Source organism: Equus asinus, chromosome 25 (assembly GCF_041296235.1).
Source record: "Equus asinus isolate D_3611 breed Donkey chromosome 25, EquAss-T2T_v2, whole genome shotgun sequence".
NCBI lineage: Eukaryota > Metazoa > Chordata > Mammalia > Perissodactyla > Equidae > Equus > Equus asinus.
The window spans coordinates 24652459-24674482 of NC_091814.1; the positions used below are offsets into that span (position 1 = coordinate 24652459).

Consider the following 22024-nt stretch of genomic DNA (forward strand, 5'->3'; position numbering starts at 1 on the left):
ATATCTTCATGACCTAAGAATAAGGAAAGCTTCAATAAGACACAAAAGGAAAAAGAAACAATAAGTTGCAATTCATTATAATTAAGAACCTCTGTTCATCAAAGATACATAAAGAGAGTGAAAAAGCAAGCCACAGAGTGGGAAAAGATTTTGTAACACATAGCAAAAGGCTTGTCACCAGAACATATAAAGAACTCCTAAAAATCCCACACGGCATTATCATTGTTCTGTGCGGTCGAGTTGGTTGTCAAAGGAAACAGTCTCAGAAGACCTGGGTCTTTAACTGTGGAGTCTGTGACAGGCTGGCTCCCTGTAACGTCTGTCAGCGTGCTTCGTGGGCACCTTCATCTTGGTTGTTCCAGGTCTGCGCCATTGCCCTCCTCAGAATCTTTCAGTGTTTGCAGGTTGTCGTCTAGATCTCACACATTACTTGTTGAATTTATCTCCAAATATTTCATCTTTTATTGTTATTGTAAATGGAATCTTTTCTTCCATTCTGTTTTCTAGCTTGTTATTCACGTATATAAGAAAGTCATTGATTTATGTATGTGCTGTGTCTCATGGCCCACTGTGATGGGTTTGCTCTTGGTGCTAAAGGGGCAGGAACAGATGTACCAGGATGGAAGGGTTTCTCCTCTAAAATTACAAGAAAGTGGAACTAGAAGCCAAAGTCCACTTCAAGCCTACGGTATAAAGGAGAACAAAGGCATCCGATAATTCAAGTGGCCCAGGCCAGGCCAGGCCTGCAGAGAAGGAAAGGACAGAATTGCCCGTGATAATGCTCAGTGTGCTGCTTAGTGAATTGTTCAGCCGAGTGGAGACCAAAATATCTAAGGGACTTGTTATCAGTTGAATCGTGCCCCAAAAGATGTTCAACTGCCAACCCCAGTACCTCAGAATATGACCTTATTTGGAAATAGGGTCTCTGGCGAGGAGAAGTTCAGACGATGTCATTAGGGTGGGCCCTAATCCAGTGTAACTGGTCTCCTTATGAAAAGGGGAAATTTGGGCCCAGAGACAGACCGTCATGTGAGGATGAAGGCAGAGGTCAGGTGCTGCATCGACAAGCGAAGGAACGCCAAAGATTGCCAGTGAACAATGAGAAGCTGGGGGCGAGCCGAGGACAGACTCCCCCACACACCCCTCAGAAGTCAGCCCTTCTGACACCTGGATCTCGGATTTCCAGCCTCCAGGACTGTGACACCAATTTCTGTTGTTTAAGCCACCCACTGTGTGGTATTTTGTTACAGCAGCTCCAGCAAACTAGTACAAGATCCTAAGTGGAAAATAGAAATTCTAGGACAGTGGTTCTCAGTTGTGGTTCCCAGACCAGCAGCATTAGAATCACCCAGGAACTTGCTGGAAGTGCACACTCCTGGGTCCCTCTCTATATCTGCTGAATCGGGAACTCTGGGAGTGGGCTCCAGCAATGTGTTTTAATAAGCCTTCCAGATTATTCTGATGCACGGTACAGCTTGAGAGCCACTGGTCTGAAGAAATTCCCTATTCCTGGGCAGCTGGAAGGACTCTGAAAAATGGGAATCCAAAACTGTTGAACCAGACATAGCTTTATTCACAGTGGGCTTCTTTCTCAACGTTTTTTATTCTGGTATAATACACATGACATGAAATTTACCATCTTAACCATTTTTAAGTGTACCATTCAGTGGTATTAAGTAAGTTCTTACTGTTATGCAACCGTCACCATCATCCATCTCTGTAACTCTTTTCATCTTGCAACACCGAAACTCTATACCTATTAAACAATACATCTCCATTCTCCCCCGCCCCAGGCCCCGGCAACCACCATTCTACTTTCTATCTCTATCATTTCATTACTCTAAGTACCTCATATTAGTGGAATTATACGGTATTTGCCTTTTTGTGACTGGCTTACTTCACTTAGCGTAATGTCCTCAAGGTTCATCCATGTTGTAGCATATGTCAGAGTTTCCTTGCTTTTTAAGGCTGAGAAATATTCTATTGTATGTATACACCATATTTTGCGTATCCATTTATTAATGGACATTGGGTTGCATCCACTTTTTAGCTGTTGTGAATAATGCTGCTATGAACATAGGTATACAAGTATACCTCTTCAAGACATGCTTTGAAATCTTTTGGGTATATACCCCCAAAGTGGAATTTCTGGGTCATATGGTCATTCGTCTTTTAATTTTTTGAGGAACTGCCTTACTGTTTCCCACAGGAGCTGTGCCATTTTACATTCCTACCAACAGTGCACAAGTGTTTTTCTCCACATCCTCTTCAACACTTGCTTTTTGTATGTTTTAATCATGACCATCCAAATGGATGTGAAGTGGTACCTGCGTTTATCTAGTGATTAGTGGTGTAGAACATCTTTTCATGTGCTTATTGGCCTTTTGTATATTTGTACACAAATTTTTTCTCCCATTTTTTAATTGAGTTGTTTTTTGAGTTTAATTGAGTTGATTTTTGTTGCTGAGTTTTAGGAGTTCTCTGTATATTCTGAATCTTAATCACATATCAGATATATGAGTTACGAATATTTTCTACTATTCCATAGGTTGTCTTTTTCTCTGCTAATAGTGTCTTTGGATGCACAGAATTTTTCCATTTTCATGAAGTACAATTTGTCTGCTTTTTCTTTTGTTGCCTATGCCTTTGGTGTCATTTCCAAGATACTATGGCCAATTTCAACGTCATGAAGATTTTTCCCTCTGTTTTCTTCTAAGAGTTTTATGGTTTTAGGCCTTACATTTAGGTCATGGATCTACTTTTAGTTAATTTTTGAATATAATGTAATGTAAGGGTCCAACTTCATTCTTTGGCGTGTGAATATCCAGTTTTCCCAACACCATTAACTGAAAAACTTGTCCTTTCTCCATTGAATAGTCTTGGCATCCTTGTCTAAATCATTTCACCACATGTGCAAGGGTTTATTTCTAGGCTCAGTGTTCTATTCTGTTTGTCTATATGTCTGTCTTTATGCCAGAATCACACTATTTTCTTTTTAAAGATTTTGTTTTTTCCTTTTTCTCCCCAAAGCCCCCTGGTACATAGTTGTATATTCTTCATTGTTGGTCCTTCTAGTTTTGGCATGCGGGACGCTGCCTCAGTGTGGTTTGATGAGCAGTGCCATGTCCGCGCCCAGGATTCGAACCAACGAAACACTGGGCCGTCTGCAGCGGAGCGTGCGAACTTAACCACTCGGCCACGGGGCCAGCCCCGGGAATCACACTATTTTGATTATTGTAGCTTTGTAGTATGTTTTGAAATCAGGAAGTGTGAGTCCTCCTGTTTTCTTCTTTTTCAGGATTCTTTTGGCTCATCAGGGTCCTTTGAGATTCCATATGAATTCGGGATGGTTTTTCTATTTCTGAAAAAGAAATGTCATTGGGATTTTGGTAGGGAATGCATGAAATCTGCAGATCACCTTGGGCGGTATTGACCTCTTAACAATATTAAGTCTTCCGATCCGTGAGCATAAGATGTCCTTCTATTTCTTTATGTCTTCCTCAATTTCTTTCAGAAATGTTGTATAGTTTTCAATGTACAAATCTTTCACCTCCTTGGCTAAGTTAATTCCTAAGTATTCTATTCTTTTTGACGCTATTGTAAATGGAATTATTTTCTTAATTTCCTTTTCAAGCTGTTCATTGTTAGTGTATAGAAATGCAACTGATTTTCCTGTGTTGACTCCATATCCCACTTCCTTGCAGAAATCATTTATTAGTTCTGACAATATTTTTGTGGAGTCTTTAAGGTTTTCTACATCTAAGATCATGTCATCTTAGATGTAGAAAATTTTAGAAATTTTACTTCTTCCTTTCCAATTTGAGTGCCTTTTGTTTCTTTTTCTTGCCAAATTTCTCTGACTGGAACTTCTTGTACTATGTTGAACAGAAGCAGAAATGCATCCTTGCCTTGTTTCTTATCTCGGAGGAAAAGCTTTCAGTTTCACCACTGAGTATGATGCTCACTGTGGGTTTTTCATATATGACTTTCATTATGTTGAAAGAGTTTCTTTCTATTCCTGTTTTGTTTTTATCATGAAAGGGTGTTGATTTTTGTCAAATGCTTTTCCTGCATTGCTGGAGATGATCATGTGGTTTTTATCCTTCATTCTGTTAACGTGGTGATTACATTGATCGATTGTTGTATGTTGAGCCATCTTTGCATTCCAGGAAGAAATCCCCCTTAGACATGGTGTATAATCCTGTTAATATACTGATGAATTCGACTGCTAATATTCTGCTATCATTCTGGGGATTTTTGCATCAATGTTCATAGGGATATTGGTCTGTAAGCTTTCTTTTCTAGTAGCATCTTTGTCTGACCTTGGTATCAGGATGCTGCTGACCTCATTGAATGAGTGAGTGTTTCCTCTTCTTCAATCTGTTGATAAGTTTGAAAAGGATTTATGTTATTTCTTCTTTAAATGTTTGGTAGAATTCACTAGTGAAGCCATGAGATCCAGGGCTTTTCTTTGTCAGGAGATTGTGATTATTGATTCAATCTCCTTACTAGTTATAGTAAGATTATAGTAAGACCTATAGTTATAGGTCTATTCAGATTTTCTATTTCTTGGTGATTTACTTTTGGCAGGTTTTGTTTGTCTAGGATTTTGTCCATTTTATCTCAGTTATCCAACTTGCTAGCATATAATTTTTCATAGTTCACTCTTATATCCTTTTGCTTTCTGTAGAATCAGTAGTAATTCCCCTCATTTCATTTCTGATTTTAGTAATTTGAGTCTTTTCTCTTTTTTCCTTAGTCCACCTAGCTAAAAGATTGACAATTTTGTTGACCTTTTCAAAGAAACAACCTTTGGTTTCCTTGGCTTTCTCTATTCTTTTTCTATTCTATATTTCATCTATCTCTGCTCTAATCTTTATTTCCTCCCTTCTGCTAGAGTTTGGTTGAGTTTATTCATCTTCTAGTTCCTTAAGTTGTAAAGGTGGATTATTGATTTGAGACCTTTCTTCGTTTTCAATGTAAACATTTTCAGCTATAAATTTCCCCATTAGTGCTGCCCTTGCTGTGTCCCATAAGTTTTGGTATGTTGTGGTTTAGTTTTCATTTGTCTCTATGTATTTTTAATTTCCCTGGTGATTTATTCTTGATCAATTGTTTGCTTAAGAGTGTGTTGTTCAATTTCCACACATTTAAAAATTTTCCACTTTTCCTTCTGTTGTCAACTTCTAACTTCACCCAGTTGTTGTAGGAGAAGATACTTTCTATGATATCTATCTTTTAAATCTATTGAGACTTAATTTGTGGCCTAACCTATGGTTTTCCTAGAAAATGACCCATGTGCACTTGAGAAGAATGTGGATTCTGTTTTTGTTGGGTAGAGTACTCTGTATATATCTGTTCAGTAAAGTTCATTTATTGTGTTTTCAAGTTCTCTATTTCCTTAGTTCTCTTCTCTCTGTTTGTTCTGTGCATTATTGAGAGTAGACTAGTAGACTATTAGAGCAGACTAGTAGAGTATCATTGAATAACAGTTTCCAAATATTACTGTAGAACTATTTCTCCTTTCAATTATGTGAATCTTTGCTTCATATATGTTTAATGGTCTGTTATTAGTTGCATAAATGTTTATAATTGTTATATATTCTTGCTATATTGAATCATTATTAATATATAATGTCCTTTGTCTCTTGGAATTTTTTATTTAAAGTCTATTTTGTCTGATATTATTAGAACCAATCCTGCTCTCTTTTGGTTACTATTGGTATGGAATATTGTTTTCCCTTCTTTCACTTTTAACTTATTTGTGTCCTTGGATCTAAAGTGAGTCTCTTATAGAGAGCAAACAGTTGGAGCATGTTTTTTTAATCCATTCTGCCAATTGGAGAATTTAATCGATTTATATTTAAAATAATTGCTGATAAGGAAGGACTTACTTTGTTTTCCATATGCCTTATAGCTTTTTTGTCCCTCATTTTCTTCATTACTGTCTTCTTTTGTATTTAGTTGATTTTTTGGTAGTGAAAATTTAAATTCCTTGCCTGTTTCCTCTTGTGCATATTCTATGGCTATTTTCTTTGTGGTTACCATGGAGATTATATTTAACATCCTAAAGTTATAACACTGTCTTTGAATTTATACCAGCTTAACTTCAATATCGTGCAATAACTCTGCTCCTTTAGAGCTCTGTCCCCATCCATTCAGTTGTTGATGTCACAGAATTACATCTTTATACCTTATGTGTCCAAACACATAAACTATTGATTTTGGAATGCATTATTCTCTTAAATAGAAAACAAAATGTATTGTCAGCGTTTGAATAATTTACATATATATATGTGTCTCTCCCACCATCCCCCTCACTTCACCCTCCCTCCCGCTGCACTCTGAGTCGGGGAACATGTCTTAGTTTTCTTTACATCTGTTGCAGAGTTTACCACAATGCAGTGATTCTTCAGCAAAAGTGCCTGAAAACTTCTTTTCAATGAGTGTGTGAAGTAGAATTGAAGTAGACTTTTTTAAACCCTTGAGAATGCAATATAATAAAAGCTAACAGGTATTAAGCAGTTAGTATAAGTCAGGCATTCTTTTAAGGGCTCTATATGGTATGTCATCTTATTTTTATGGAAACCACATGTGAGGACTTTACTATTATTATCTGTATTTTAGTATTATATTCATTATCCGTATTCAGTAAAAGGAACTGAGACTCTGATATATGAATAGCTTTCCAAGGGTCAGGTGATTTTAGGGAGCCATGATGTGGACTAATTTCATCTAATTCCAGAGCTTAGATCTTTAACCACTTCACTCCACAGGTGTGAGGCACAATGAAAACAATGACGGGTGAAAACTTTCCCAGTTCAGAGATCTCTGTGGTCACTCCAGGGTAGAAGGGAGAACAATGAAGGCAAGGTCACCTTCTCAGAAAGGTCCTTCCTGACATTCTTTTCTGGAGTTTGGGCTGCTCCTCCAGATGTCCTCATCTGAGCGCTTATCACCTTGCACCAAAATAGCCTGTGGATTCCACCACTGGCAGCTGTAGAATGGGGCTCATGGGTCTCCTCTATCACTGGACCCCCAGCCCTTAGCCTAAAACAATACACATTCAATGAATATTGTGGGAGTGAACGCATCAAAGAATACATGAAAAAGAAGAAATGCTCCCTCATCTGTCCCATCACTGGTCTGTGCACTCCCACACAGGAGGTGAGTCACATACAGGGGAACACCAACCAGAGCTGAAAACTTATTCAGGTTCCCGGACATCTTCTCCATTTGGAGGAAGGGCAGCTGAGTGCAATGAGGGGCAGAGATGTCTGTGTTTGGGGATAGAGAATGCAGACAAAAGGAAAAAATAGAGGAAGAAAGGTGGTAGAGAACTATTAACAATTTCTGACCCAGGGCCACATCAATCAAGTTTAAACCAAGATAAATCTCCCAGATATTTTCAAAGCAAACTTGCTCCCCTTCCTCATCCCCTTCTTCCCATTTCTGTCCTTCTTCTTCTTCTTTCCCTTCTTCTCTTTCTCCTCCTACTGTTCCTTCCTGTTCTTCCTCTTCTTCTAATTTCCCCAAGGCCTAAGGACTGTGGACTTCATGTTCTAGCCAGTGAGTAGTAATTGACCCTTGGGGTGGAGAGAACTGGAGGGGCTTGTTACATCAGATTTGCATCCTAGAGGAAAACACAATAACATGTCTAAGATTTAGTCATGGGTCAGGACTGATGTCACCAACATCCTATGTGTACTGATAACACATTTGAGATGATTTGGCTACTTGGCTCCTTTTGTATAAGCACCTGACAATAGGAGCACAGGAGCAGTCAAACCACAGCCCAGGAAAAGTCACCATCATCACAGGACTCCCAGTCCCATCCATCCCCAGGGAGATTGCCCCACAACTACAGCTAGAATATACCAGATCTGGTTACTGGGAGTATCTCTTTCCTTATGTAGTGCTCCCCTTAAAAGAACTCGTTCTTTTTTAGGATCTTCAGGTTAAGGATGCAAATTGATCAGTCCATCTGGATGAGTTAGGAAGGGTTAGGATAAAATGCTTCCTCCTGCCTTTAATTCCTCTGGCTATTTTAACGCCTACTTGAAAGAGGGGTGAGGGGTGACCTGCTCCTCTAGCAAGATTCCTGAGCCCTAACATTCCAAGCACACAAGTGGTTAAAGTAGAATCAACCATAAGAGTAGACATTCTTTTGAACTATGTTACAGTGCTTCATCCTCTGCAGGAAAAGAATTCACAAAAAACACCAACCTTGAATTAATGTGATTTATTTTCCTATCCTCTGCCAATAACATTCTACTTACTAGGTAAGTTGTTCCCCATCCTTGGGATCCCATGGTTGGGAGAATACGCCTGGGTCCCATGCCAAGGAGCTCTCACTGATAGATAAAAAGCACAGCTGCCTCAGTTGTCTCCAGCCTGTTGCTAAAACTAGCATGAGTTCTGTATCTATGCCAATCAAAACCACAGAAATCCCCCCAAAACTGCAAGGGGTCAGCTCTGGGGAGAATCCTCCTCCACCAATGCAGTGCTGGGAAATAAGGAGAGGGAGACATGGTAATGAGAGATCTGTCAGTGAGGCGAACGACATCTTAGTGGGAATCTCTGGTCCTCATCAGAATTTCCATTGGCAGTGTTGATCTATTCCTCACATAAAAACCTCTCTTCCTTTAGCTCTAGTGATTTCATTATCTCATGACTTTTCTTCAACTTCTCTGAACATTCATCCTCAGGTTCCTTGGCTGGGTTCTTCCTTCATGAATTCCATAAGTGTTGTTCCCTAATAGAGGACACATCTCTCTCTCCCTTGTAGATTGCATGACCCCTTTGGCTTCAGTTACTAATAATTAACTGATGGCCCCCAAACTCTCTACTTCCAATCCAAATATTTCTTGTGCTGAAGACCTCAAAATCCGGCTGCCACCTGGATGTCCACACAAGTACCTCAAGCTCTACATGACCAAAGGAGAGTTAATCATATCCCTCTTTACCCCAAAACCAGTTCATCAAGCAGACATCCTGACTTGATAAATGACCATCAGTCGCCCAAATGAAGATCATGGGGTTATTCTAAACTTATTCCCTTCCCATCTTCTGTATTCAACCGGTCACAAATTTAAAATCTTTAGGATTCATCATTACCCACCATTCATCCCGAAGCACACTGCTCTACTTCAGGCTTTATCTGGACTATTGAACCTAACTCAATACTGGTCTGCTTGTCCCTACTAGAGTACGTCACCACTGTGCAAACAGCATGATCTTCGTAAAATATAAAGATGACCAGGTCAGTCTTCCCTTTAAATAATTTAATGTTCCCATCATCTACAGCATAAAGTCCAAAATCATCGTCATGATGTAAAAAGTCCCTCCATGATCTGGCTCCTGTTACATGTCCAACATCAGCTCCTGCCTCTACCCGACATACATCCCATGCTCCAAATTTACAAAACAGCTTCCTGCTCCTACAACATTGCATGCTCTCTCTAACATTGATGATTTGGAATGTGCTCTTCCCTCAACCTAAATTGCACTGATACATCCTAAACTTTGGGACACCACTCAAGACATACCTCAGAAGTTACCTTTCCTGCAGTTGCTACCCCTGACACTCCAGCAGAGTCAGGTGGTCCTATAGCCCCTCATTAATATTTCCATATACCTTGGATGCATCAGACTACAATTGTGTGTTTGTGTGAATGCCTGTCCTACTAAATATTGAGCAAGGAACATGCCATATTCATGTCTCCCACAGCAGCACAGCGTAGGTGCTCACTGCGTGCTTTGTTGAGGTGCATGCAGGCACATGTACACACTATATTACACATGCTTTGGGCCATGGTTGAAAGGCCCCATGAGAGCCAGGTTGTCACAAAGAGAAGGAAGGCACAGAGACCCACTTTAGTGTCCCCACACTCATCATTCCCCCATCAGATCCCAGGTCCTCCTAGGCAGCAAAACTGCCTCATCCTGAGTGAGAGAGGGACAAGCTGATGGCTGAGGAAAGAAAAATAGGATCTTCAGGGTCAACTGCCAGCAGCTAAGACTCAGAATACATGGCTCTTGACCCCCTCCCAGTGGCAATAGGTGGTAACTGTGACCAAATAACACCAAGATGCAAAAAATCAGAGTCACTCCCTCTAGCAATATCAAACATTATATTAGATCTCCAGACCAGAGAGAAGATGACAAGTCTCCAGAAATCAGTCCTGAGGACACAGAATATATAATCTAAATGACTAAGAATTCAAAATAGCTATCATCAAAAAACTCAATGAGTTAAATGACAATGTAGAGAAGCAATTCCACAAGTTTAGGAGCTACTTCTAAGAGAGATCAAAACTATAAAGACGAATCAATCGGAAATATTAGAGGTGAAAGACACAATGAAAGAACTAAAACAAAATATGGATCCCCTGCATGCTCAAGTGGACATCAGAGAGAAGCGTATCAGCATAATCAAAGATAGACATGTTGAAATGCTCCAGATAGTGGAGGAGAGAGAACTAAGACTAAAAATAAGTGAAGAAAGTCTCTGAGAAATATCTGATTCAGAAAATGCAACATAAGAATTATAGGTATTCAAGAAGGAGAAGAAAAGCAGAATGAAGTAGAAAGCTTGTTCAAAGAAATAATAGCAGAGAACATCCCAAACCTGGGGAAGGAAATGGAAATTCATGTGGAAGAGGCTATCAGATCTCCTAAATATGTCAATGTAAAAAGACCTACTGCAAGGCAGATAGTAGTGAAACTGGCAAAAGTGAATGACAAAGAAAGAATACTCAGGGCAGCAAGGCAGAAGAAAATAACCTACAAAGGAACCCCCATCAGGCTTACAGCAGATTTCTCTTCAGAAAACTTACAGGCTAGGAGAGACTGGAATGACATGTTCAAATCTTTGAAGGACAAAAGCTTTCAGCCAAGAATACTCTATTCAATGAAAATATCCTCAGATATGATGGAGAAATAAAAACTTTCCTGGACAAACATAAGCTAAGGGAGTTCATAGCCTCAAGAACCCCCTCCCCCCTACAACAAGAAATCCTCAAGAAGGCCCTCATACCTGAAAAAAAAAAAAAGTAGAAGAGGGTTACAAAGCACGGAGTAAGGAGTTAAATGGGTAGACAGAATAAGAGCAGGGTTGCCAGCACTCAAGTATAGCATGTAAGAGAAAGGGAAGGAAAATAGCAAAAACAAAGATAATCTCGTCATTTGAACCAGAAACTCATAACACAAGGTGGAATAAGATGTGAAAAAAACAACTTAGGGGGAAGAGGAAAAGGACTGAATCGATTTAGTCTAAGGAAATAAGAGGCCATCAGAAAAGGGACTATCTCATCCACAATATTTTGAATACAAACCTCATGGTAACCACTAAAGAAAAAAGCAGAACAGAGACACAAATAATAAATAAGGAGAAAACAAAGAAACACAACATAAACAATTACATATCTCGACTGGTAGACCAAAATACACAGGATGAGAAACAAAGGAAATGCAAGAAAACTGGAAAACAAGTGATAAAATGGCAGCATTAAGCCCTCATATATCGATAATCACCCTAAATATAAATGGATGGAATGCTCCAATAAAAAGACACAGAGTAGTGAGTTGGATTAAAGAACAAGACCCAAAAATATGTTGCTTCCAGGAAACACATCTCAGCTCCAATGACAAACACAGGCTCAGAGTGAAGGGATGGAGGATGATACTCTAAGCCAATGGCAAACAAAAGAAAGCAGATGCTGCAATACTTATATCAGACAATGTAGACTTCAAGATAAGACAGGCAAAGAGAGACAAAGAGGGGCAATATATAATGATCAAAGGGACATTCCATCAAGAAGAAATAACGCTTATAAATATCTATGCTCCCAACACAGGAGCAGCAAAATACATAAAGCAACTATTAACAAACCTAAAAGAAGATGTCAATAATAACACAATAATAGTAGGGGACCTCAGCACTCCACTCACATCAATGGACAGATCATCCAGACAGAAAATTAACAAGGAAACAGTGGAATTAAATGAAAAGCTAGACCAGTTGGATTTAATAGACATATATAGAACACTCCATCCAAAAACAGCAGAATACACATTCTTCTCAAGTGCACATGGAACATTCTCAAGGATAGACCATATGTTGGGAAACAAGGCAACCCTCGATAAACTTAAGAAGATTGAAAGAATAACAAGCATCTTTTCTGATCACAATGCTATGATGCTAGAAATTAATTACAAGAACAAAGCTGCAAAAGGACAAAGATGTGGAGACTAAACAACATGCTATTGAGCAAACAATGGATCATTGATGAAATTAAAGGAGAAACCAAAAAATATCTGGAGACAAATGAAAATGAAAATGTACCACACCAACTCATATGGGATACAGCAAAAGCCGTATTAAGAGGGAAATTCATTGCAATACAGGCTTACCTTAACAAACAAGAAAAAACCCAAATGAGTAATCTCAAACTACACCTAATTGAATTAGAAAAGGAAGAACAAACAAAGTCCAAAGTGAGCAGAAGGAGAGAAATAATAAAAATCAGAGCAGAAATTAATGCTATTGAAACAAAAAAGGCAGTAGAAAGGATCAATGAAACAAAGAGCTGGTTCTTTGAGAAGATAAATAAAACCACAAACCCCTAGCCAGACTTACAAAGAAAAAATAGAGAAAGCTCAGATAAATAAAATCAGAAATGAAAGAGGAGAAATAACAATGGATACCACAGAAATACAACGGATTGTAAGAGAATACTATGAAAAACTATATGCCAACAAAATGGACAATCTAGAGGAAATAGATAAATTCTTAGACTCTTACTACCTCCCAAAGCTGAATCAAGAAGAAATAGAGAATCTGAGTAGACCAATCACAAGTAAAGAGATTGAAACAGTAATCAAAAGAATCCCAAAGAATAAAAGCCCAGGACCAGATGTCTTCCCTGGGGAATTCTATCAAACTTTCAGAGAGGATTTAATACCTTCCCTTCTCAAGCTAGTCCAAAAAATTAGGGAAGATGGAATGCTTCCTAACACATTCTATGAGGCCAACATCACTTGATACGAAAGCCTGACAAAGACAACACAAAAAAGGAAAACTACAGGCCAATATCCCTGATGAACACAGATGCAAAAATCCTCAACAAAATATTGGCAATGCAAATACAGCAAAACATCAAAAAGATCCTACATCATGATCAGGTGGGATTTATACCAGGGACACAGGGATGGTTAAACACCTGCAAATCAATCAATGTGATACAGCATGTTAACAAAATGAGGAATAAAAACCACACGATCATCTCAATAGATGCAGAGAAAGCATTTGACAAGATCCAACAGCCATTTATGATAAAAACTCTTTAAAACAATGAGGATAGAAGGAAATTACCTCAACATAATAAAGGTCATATATGACAAACCCACAGCCAACATCATACTCAATGGGGAAAAACTGAACACCATCCCTCTGAGAACAGGAACAAGACAAGGATGACCACTATCACCACTCTTACTCAACATAGTACCGGTGGTTTTGGCCAGAGCAATTAGGCAAGAGAAAGGAATAAAAGGAATCCAAATAGGGAGTGGAGAAGGGAAACTCTCACTGTTTGCAGATGACATGATCTTATATATAGAAAATCCTAAAGAATCCATCGGAAAAACTATTAGAAATAACTAACAACTACAGTAAAATTGCAGGGTACAAAATCAACTTACAAAAATCAGTTGCATTTGTGTGCTCTACTAACGAACTTACAGAAAGAGAACTCAAGAATGCAATCCCACTTACAGTTGCAAAAAAAGAATAAAGTACCTAGGAGTAAATTAAACTAAGGAGGTGAAGAACTTATACCATGAGGGGCTGGCCCCGTGGTGGAGTGGTTAAGTTTGCGTGCTCCACTGCAGGCGGCCCAGTGTTTCGTTGGTTCGAATCCTGGGTGCGGACATGGCACTGTGCATCAAACCACACTAAGGTGGTGTCCCACATGCCACAACTAGAAGGACCCACAAGGAAGAATATACAACTATGTACTGGGGGGCTTTGGGGAGAAAAAGGAAAAAAATAAAATCATAAAGAAAAAAGAACTTATACAATGAAAATTATAAGACATTATTGAAAGAAATAGAAAGTGACATAAAGAGATGGAAAGAGATTCGATGCACATGGATTGGAAGAATAAACATAGTTCAAATGTCCATACCACCCAAAGCAAGCTACAGATTCAGTGCAATCCCAATAAGAATCCCAATGACACTCTTCATGGAAATAGAACAAAGAATCCTAAAACTCATATGGGGCAGCAAAAGACCCAAATAGCTAAAGCAATCCTGAGAAAAAAAGAGCAAAGCTAGAGGCACCAAAATGCCTGACTTCAAAATATACTACAAAGTTATGGTGACAAAACAGCGTGGTACTGGCACAAAAACAGACACACATCAATGGAACAGAATCAAGAGCCCAGAAATAAACCCACACATCTATGGACAGCTAATCTTTGATAAAGGAGCCAAGAACATAGAATGGAGAAAGGAAAGTTTTCAATAAATGGTGTTGGGAAAACTGGACAGCCATATGCAAAATAATGAAAGTAAACCATTATCTTTTGCCGTACACAAAGATTAACTCCAAATGGATTAAAGACTTGATGGTAAGATGTGAAACCATAAAACTCTTAGAAGAAAATATAGGCAGTACATTCTTTGACATAGGTCTTAGAAGGATCCTTTTGAATACCATGTCTACTTAGGCAAGGGAAACAAAAGGAAAAATAGACAAATGAGACTACATCAGACTAAAGAGTTTCTACAAGGCAAAGGAAATCAGGAACAAAATGAAAAGAAAACTCACCACATGGTAGAAAATATTTGCAAATTATATATCCAACAAGGTGTTACTCTCCAAAATATATAAAGAACTCATACAACTCAACAACAACAAAACAACCTGATCAAAATATGGGCAGAGGATATGAACAGACATTTTTCTAAAGGAGATATACAGATGGCCAAGAGGCACAGGAAAAGATGTTCAAAATCACTAATCATTAGGGAAATGCAAATCAAAACCACAATGAGATATCACCTTACACCTGTTAGAATGACTATAATTACCAAGACAAAAAATAACAAATGTTGGAGAGGATGTGGAGAAAAGGGAACCCCCATACATTGCTGGTGGGAACGCATCCTTGTGCAGCCACTACGGAAAACAGTATGGAGATTCCTCAAATAATTAATAATAGAAAAACCATATGACCCAGCTATCCTGCTACTGGGTATTTATCCAAAGAACTTGAAATCAATAATGCAAAGAGAGTTATGCACCTGTGTGTTCATTGCAGCATTATTCACCCTAGCAAAGATGTGGAAGCAACCCAAGTGACCATTGACTGATGAATGGATAAAGAAGATGTGGTTTATATATACAATGGAATACTACTCAGCCATCAAAAAGACAAAATCGTGGCATTTGCAACAACATGGATGGACATTGAGTGTATTATGTTAAGTGAAATAATCTAGACAGAGAAAGACACACACCATATGATTTCACTCATATGTGGAAGATAAACTAACACATGGACAAGGAGAACAGATTAGTGGTTACCAGAGTGGAAGGGGTCTTGGGGAAGGGCAAAAGGGGCAAAGCGGTACGTAGATATGATGACTGAGAAACAATAATGTACACCTGAAATTTCACAGTGTTATAGACTATTATGACTTTAATGAAATAATAAAAGAAGAAATTTTCTGCATCAATTGGGCTATGTGGTTGCTTAGAAATACAACTCGTATGGTGGAATTAAAAAAAAAAAAATGAAGGAAATCCAGCCTAACTCAGACATGTAGTTGGGAAATTGTCATGATAAAAAATAATAATAATAAATAAAATAAAAATTTTAGTGTTTTCAGCCTTTTCAGATCATTGTGGGTATTTTTCTTTGATGCTATATCAAAACTCAATAAGCAGTATTTTTTTAAATGGTAGTTGTAATGTAGAATATGAAACTTTGTCAATGAACTTCTTGTACTCAATCACATTAAAGTCTGTTGATCTATCTTGAACTATGAAAAAAATTATATTGAGAAGAATAAATGAAAGACCAGCCCAGGAAAACAAAAGAGAGACTCTGAGGTGAGACTGGAGAATGGAGAGGGCAGTCTGGGGTCAGGGGGTTGTCCCAGGAACAGAGGTCAGTTGATAGTCAGAGATGGCCTCCTAGTCCTAGAGACACCTTAGCTTATTCCAAGAGAGTAAACATGACTTATCAGTAGGACAAAAGACAATGCTGGCTAGGGAGAACAGCCCAAAGACATGGAGGGAAAAACAAAGCCCAGCCCAGCCTCTTGAGGAAATGTAAGTAGTTTAATGTGGCTGAAACCTATGGTGTGAGGTAGGGGGTGGTGAGACTGTGACCAAGAAGCTAACTGAGGCATCAAATGAAGAACCTTGTATACTAGTCCAAACTTTAAAGAGTTTGCAGGCAATTCTAAAAGTCTACAAGAATGAAGAATCCCAAGCTTTGAGGTCAGATGTCTTCAGTTACAAGTAGCTCAACACTTATTGGTTGAGCGTCCTTGGAATTACACCTCACATATCTGAGCCCCTCTCAGCTTCCTCACCCCTAAAAGGACTCTAGGAAACAGTGATTTTGTCAAGATCAAGTGAGATTATATTTAGGAATATGCTTTTCTTTATTTTTTTTAAAAAAAAATAGATAAATAACAAAGACGACAAATACAAATTTTAAAATGCCATTGTTATTTTTGTTGTGGAGAGGAAGACTGTGAAGAGAGCATTCCTGGGCACAAAACAGACCATGCAACTCCCTCGACATCCCAAGGCCAAGGCTACAGGAGTAGAGCATGGCTCAGAGAGGACACAGTTCTTACCAGAGCCTCCTCTGGACCACACAGGGGCACAGAGCTTGGGCCCAGGACACGCCTCAGCCAACACCCTAACTGCTACAGGCCAGATCCCACCAGAGGCCAGAAATCAGCATCCAGCCTACATCTCAAGTCTGCAGCAAGATGTGGCCTCTGTGCAACTCAAAGACATCCCCTCTGGCCCAGGACAGACCAGACCCTGGGAGCAGCACAGCCCAGTTCTGTTACTGACCCCTAGAGGTGAGCTGGAGGAACTGCTGCTCCTAGGAGTTACTCCCCTGCACTGCTCCCTCTGGTGGTCATAAAGAGAAACAGCAGGAAGCCGAGTTGCGTCATTGCAACCTGAGGAAAAACAAGATGGTTAACGTCACTAGCATCCTTTTTCTCTCCAACCCTGCCCCACCTTCAACCCCAATTTAGTCCTACAAAAACTAAAAGGCCATGGACCCCTTGCCCTAAACCCCATGCATCTCTGAGCTGGAATCAGGGCTCCCCCCACTCACAGACCTAGTCTGAGTTCAGCAGCACTTTCCTCCATCACACAGAGCTCCCTCCTTCCCTCCATACTGGGGCCAGGAGCTGAGAGCTGCCAGCTGGGCAGAGCTTGGAGCTTGCTCTGCAGAGGCTCCTGGTGTGGGTTGAGGGCCCTGAGCCATTGATGGAGAAAGACCAGTGGGACCCAGCACAGGCTTTCATGGCAGGATGCCCAGTGAGGTGAGGGCTCCAGGTATCTAGGGGCAGGGTCTTTCTACAGGGATAATTCATGGAGTTAACAGGCTCTAAAATACAAATCTGAAACACCATTTCCCAGCATTGTTTCTGGATTTGGGGATTACATGGACCTGTGTTTTTTTCCAAAAAAAAAAAAAAGTTGACAACAAGACTGGTATGTGTTGATGTAGGTTTTGGTTTTTTGGGTTTTTTTTTTTTGAAGATTGGCACCTGAGCTAACACCTGTTGCCGATCTTCTTTCTCCTTCTTCTTCTCCTCCTCCTCCTCCCCTCCCCCTCCCCTCCCGCTCCTTCTTCTTCTTCTTCTCCCCATGCCCCCCAGTACATAGTTCCATACTCTAGTTGTCGGCCCTTCAGGTTGCGCCATGTGGGACACCCCCTCAGCATGGCCTGATGAGCGCTGCCATGTCCTTGCCCAGGATCAGAACAAACAAAAACCCTGGGCTGCTGAAGCAGAGCGTGCGAACTGAACCACTTGGCCACGGGGCTGGGCCCCGTTTGTGTCATTACTTCTAGCAAAGCAAAAAAAAAAAATTTTGATTAAACATCTACCATATCATCAGTTGATAGGAAAAGGAAATTTTAACAGCAAAATTTGAACTTGATCGACTCAGAATAAATATAGAAAACATGGCCTCCTGCCCATTCCTAATCCTCTTCTGTGTCCAGTACTAGCCTGCTCCAATCCCTTCTCCATACTGCTGCCAAAAGGGCTCCTGGTAAAACACAAACCACCCACAATCCCACTGAAAAGGTTCGTGTCATCAGCTAGAACACCAAGCTCAAACTCCATATCATAGAGGTTGCATCTGTTGTCTGTGGGCATTACAAACTACTCTAAAACTTACTGATTAAAACTACAAGAATCATTTACTTTGCTCATGAGTCTTCCATTTGAGCAGAGCTTAGTGGGGATGGCTTGGTCTCTGCACATGCCGTCAGCAGGGACATTGAATGCCGTCTCTCTTCTTCAATCCCTTCTAACTTCTCTCCTTCCTCAATGACGCCTCTCCCCTCAGCACGCCCAGTTTGCCTTCTCTCCCCCTCCTCTCCCTTCATCTTTTGCTCTGCACTTGCTTTGCCTCCTGACCCTTTCCTCTGTTCTCCCACCCTCTCTCTGCCCACCCTTTTCCACGTTCCTCATACTGCAACAGCTGTCCTTCAGCCATGCTCCCTCCCACACTGCAGAAAGCGCCATGGGACCCGGGACAGATTTCTATTCAGGTCTCTGCCTCCTCCCGGTCACTTAGGGAATCATTGCAAAGTGATAGGCAGGATAATCACAAATCATGTAGTTTCTGGTCTTATCTTTTATAAAAATTATTTTGTAGAAGTCACATTGGTTTACAACATTGTGTAAATTTCAAGTGTAAAGCATTATATTTTGGCTTTTTTATAGACTGTATTGTGATGTCTGGTTTGCATCTGTCACCACACATATGTGCCCATTTACCCCTTTCTCCCTTCCTACACACTTCCCCTCTGGTAACCACCAATCTGTTTTCCGTGTCTATGAGTTTGTTCATTCATCTTCTCATGTGAGTGAAATCACACAGTATTTGTCTTTCTGGGTCCAACTTATCTCACTTAACATAATACCTTCAAGATTCATTCATGTTGTAGCAAGTGGCACAATTTCGTCTTTCTTATCGCTGCCTAGTGTTCTATTGTATATACATACCACATCTTCTTCATCCATTCATCCGTTGATGGGCACTTAGGATGTTTCAAAGCCTTGGCTGTTCTGAATAATCCTGAAATTAACATATTTCCTTGCATCTCTTCCATTTTTTCCTGATCTTTACCTCCCTGAATTTCCACCCCCCAAGTCAAGTGTTAGCACTTTAGTCTTTGTCTCAGGCTTTCATTTGTAGAGGACTCAGGCTGAGAAAAATAGTACCAGGAATGGTTCTGGAAATAGGCTGTCAGCATGGAATTTCAGAGTTGAATTGCTTACATATCTGAAAGGAATAGTGACCCCATTGCTGCTGGTCAATGAAGCTGCATTAACACCTGGCGCTTGCCCTCTCCACCTTTCTCTTCCCCTCTTTGGGCCTTTTATGTATTTTAGATCAACTCCTCTGATCACTGAACATCCATGTGCACCAGAAGATACAAATCAGGGAGAGAAGTTAAGAGGGTGAGTGTAGACCCGGCAAGCACTGTAAGAGCATGGGCTGTGAAGGGGGGCTGAGGGAAAGTGAGGGAAATGTGAGGAGTAGCAATTTCGGACACCTGACCCTCCCACCATATCACAGCCTAAACTGGGGTAGCAAGGGAGAGTTTGAGGCCAGGTTGTGTGTAGTAACTTCCTGGGAATTGTTGGTAGGTGGAAGAGGGTTGGTAAGAATGTAAAAGAAGGAAAAATAATTGCTTTTGATAGAGTATTGCTTCTTGTGGGTTTAGATTCATCACCAATGGCCAGTCCAACTCAAAATAGCTCCAGACACACTTGAGGCAAAAAAATGGACAGTATGTGTGTGCACTGAGAGAGAACATTATGGAAGAAAGCCTTCTCCTCCAACCTCATATCCAGCCCAGCTTCTCCAAGTGACTTGTTTATTCTTTGTTGTTGAAAACAAAACTTTATTGTAAAAAAAAATTAACACACATATGGAAAAGCATATGAAACCTAAATATCCAGTTTAATGAATTACAGAAAGGCAAATACCTCTGTAATCGCCATCCTGGCTAAGAAATAACACTTTGCCAGTTCCCCAGAAATGCTCCTGCCTTCACAAAGCCCCACCTTCTCTCTAAAGGTAATCGGGAGCCTAAATTGTGGGAATCACTTCCTTGTGCCCAACCACATTGCTGTAAACATTACAGACTTAATGAGACGTCTTGACAGGCAGTGAAGCAAGGCCTCCCACCTGTTCTTCAAAAGTGTCTCAGTTACTCTTGGCCGTTTGCCTCTACATAAAATTTTAAGTCTATTTAAATCACACACACACAAACTTGGAATTTTTGTCGGAATGACATTGAATCTCTAAAGTTCTGTTTAAACTTGCAAACCACCACCACCCCCAACATGTAGTAGTAGAGACAGTAGAAAGTAGAGACAGGAATCTCTCGTATGTCATAGTCATTGAAACCTCTGGCAATGAACTGGGAGTTGCAGAGATGATGATGTTAGCTCTTGATACGTGCTATGGAGAAAGAGAAAGTAGAGTTTGCTCATATGTTAGCACACATACTTTCTTTCTCTTTCTCCATAGCACGTATCAAAACTTAACATTATATTTATTTTATTTATTTATTTTGTATATTGTCTATTTCCCACACTAGAGGGCAATCTCCAGAAAGGCTGACGTTTTTGCCTTTTCTGTTGCTGGATCCTCAGCACCACCTCAGCTGGTTGGCCAGGGCAGGGGGTCCCCGCCAGAGAGCTTGGGCCTGTGTGTGTGAAGCAGTGGCAGTCAGCCGGCAAACGCAGACGGGCCCTGTGGGCACAGCTTCCAACAGCCAGAAGCAATTGTATTAGTTTCCTGGGGCTGCCATAACCAATTACCACAAACTGAGTGGCTTAAAACAGTAGAAATTCCTTCTCTCACAGTTGTGGAGGTGAGAAGTATGAAATCAAGGTGTCTGTGGCCGTGCTCTCTCTGAAAGTCCTGGGGGAGGATGCTGCCTCTTCCTAGCTCCTGTGCTTGCTGACAATCCCGGCATTCCTTGGTTTGCAGCAGCGTGCCTCCGTTCTCAGCCTCCATCTTCCACAGCCGACTTCCGACTATGTGTGTCTGTCTCCACGTCTCTTTCTCTTCTTATAAGGACACCAGTCATATTGGATCTAGGGCCCACCCTAACCCAGTATGCGCTCATTAATTTAACCCATTACATCTGCAAAGATTGTAGTTCCAATTAAGGTCACATTCACGGGTACCTGGGATCAGGACTTTGACATAACTTTATGGGGAACACAACTCAGCCCACAACAGCAATCATCGTTCTAGACCTTGAATTCTGTCTAGAATTTTTCATAGACAACGTTTAGCATCCAATCACACATAATCTAGCATATGTGCAGACAAAACAATCTGACCACAACCCAAGAGAAACAAGCCAATGGGAACAAAGCAACAGGACACTCCGATAATGGAGTTATCAGACTTGGAGTCTACGTTGTGTTTAATATGTTCAAAGGAATAAAAGACAGAATAAATATTTTAGCAAAGAACTGAAAATTATTATTTAGCTTGAAATTTTATAATTCATGATTTTGGTGCAGGAATGTCCTGTGTTTGAAGAGAAATGACACAATTTAAGCGAGAGTTGGAGACCATTAATATGTATAAAAACCACAACAGCCCTGGAGCAGCAGAGGCGTAGCTTTGAATGATCTTAATTCTTGAAATTGGTGATCCCTGAATACTAGTGCCTCAGAGCAGCAACCAAGAGCAAACATCATCATCTCTGCA

At 40.2% G+C, this 22024-nt stretch overlaps 1 pseudogene; it reads right to left on the reverse strand.

Annotated features, from left to right (window-relative positions):
* Positions 1 to 8351: 8351 nt before the first annotated feature.
* LOC123280651 (intelectin-2-like) overlaps positions 8352 to 22024 on the reverse strand; it is a 31707-nt pseudogene continuing 18034 nt past the window's right edge.